Raw genomic sequence first — 2,021 nt, 5'->3', positions numbered from 1 at the left:
CACAGGCGTATGACAGACATAGCGGCATATACCTTTAAGTACTGTCGAAAGCGGCTTTAAAGTCGACAAATAGGTGGTGAGTGCGGATCATTTTCTCGCGGGTCTTTTCCAAGATTCGGCGTACTGTGAATACCTGGTCTATGGTAGACAATACATTCGATAAGACCTTGCAACCTATGCTTGTGAAACGTGAGGAAATGGATATGTATATACACTTTTTACTGAATCAAAAAAATTATTAAACATGATAATAAAAACTTGGCGCTTTTGTTTTGGAAAATTGGCTTTTTCTGGTGCTCTGATGCCACACTGGCTCAGTTGTCGCAAAAGCACACATACATACACGCATTTTTACTTGAAAATAAGTGTGTAGTGGTTAATATGTATACGTTGCCATCAGCGTTGCCGCTTTGAATTTTTTACCAAAACTGGTAATTTTTTTCTCTTTAGAACGAGTTTGGTAATTTGGTAATTTTTTTTTCAATTTGGTAATTTTTTTTCAGCGTAAGTCCTTTCTTTAAAATTTTTAATACTAACTTATTACTTGTAAAAATTTAGAACTTTGAACCTTCTTACAATTGCACAAAACAAAAAATTTTCATCTTGAGACAGCCAAAAATTTAAAGAGCTCTATAACGTAAAAATTTTTCTTGACAACACAGAACTTTTACACCCCTATTCTGCAACACTTTCATATTTTGCTACGAATCGTAGAAATGGTATGCTTCAATCCGAATCGTATCTATCTTCGAACTTTCGAAATTTGTAACAATGAACGAACAAAAAATAATGTTTGTTGCCCCTTATCGGGAAACTTGGGTACGGTTTAGTTATTAAGGTAAGACCGCACTAAGCGACGCGACACTGCAGCGGCACTACGCGACACGGCGCGACACTTTTTGGTATACACTTCGCTGCAATTTTTTTAATTTATTTGTGTCAAAACCTTCAAACAAGATGAATGCCAGTGACGCTGATGTAATGTTAATGCCTTTTATTTTTATTTTCCTTGGCGAATTCTTCTCAAATATTATGTTTCTTTACATACAAATTTCTTCTTGAATGAAATGCATGTGAATATTCACTCACAATTGGAAATCTTCAAGTTAAAAATATAGTACGAAATGTTATGTCGTTCCGCTGGGTATACCGCACTATGCGGCAGCGGAACTGCGCGACACCACGCGGCGCGACATTTTTGCTTAGTTGATCAATTTTGCCGCGCAGCGTCGCGTCGCTAGCTCCGCTGCAGCGTAGTGCGGTATGCTCCATAAAAATCCATGTAAAGAATATTTTGCCGCGCTGTGTAGTGTCGTGTCGCGTCGCCCAGTGCGGTCGTACCTTTAGTGCAATGATTTCGGGTTGTTGTATCCAAACGCATCACCCCAGTCTAAAAACTTCAACATGCACGTGTTGTCAAAGGATTATACTTTAACTTAAAACATAGGTTCCGAGCTCTAGTTTATTAATAAATTCGGTTGGAACCATGCACTTTTTTTGTAAATTTCGATGTGGGTTCTGCGCAAAGATACAGTGGATGCGTAGCCGGAGTTACATATATGCACAATAAATGTTGTATGCTTCCGCCCTCTTCTCCGGCAATAAAAAAAAAGAGAATTCTCATTAGTAAGGCTTGTTTGTAATCCCTAAGCGTGGCCGAAGGAAGAAGCAAGCGCGACCAGGTGGTGGACCTAACAAAGTGCATATTTTCAATGGCTTGGAAGAAACTGTCATTGGAGTAACTGGATTGAGAAGCAGTTCTTCAGGAATAGGAGGAGTTATAGCTTGTGGCTCAACAATTCAACCAGAAGCTGACATAGATGTGTCCATGGTTACTATGCCCGACAGCTCCGCATACCTTTGTGAATCCATTGCCATTGAGCGATCTTACTCTGCTGTTATAATTGCAAATGCATCAGAGTCCATAATTTTCCTCAAAATATGTAAAATCGATCAATTTTACAATAAACAAGCACATTATTAGTGTTTTTTTTTTTAAATTCCTTTCCACTTTGTTTTCC

The sequence above is a fragment of the Rhagoletis zephyria genome, unplaced genomic scaffold (assembly GCF_001687245.7).
Source record: "Rhagoletis zephyria isolate East Lansing unplaced genomic scaffold, Rhagoletis_zephyria_1.1 Rzeph_scaffold_03720, whole genome shotgun sequence".
Classification (NCBI taxonomy): domain Eukaryota; kingdom Metazoa; phylum Arthropoda; class Insecta; order Diptera; family Tephritidae; genus Rhagoletis; species Rhagoletis zephyria.
Note: the sequence above shows the minus strand (reverse complement) of the source record.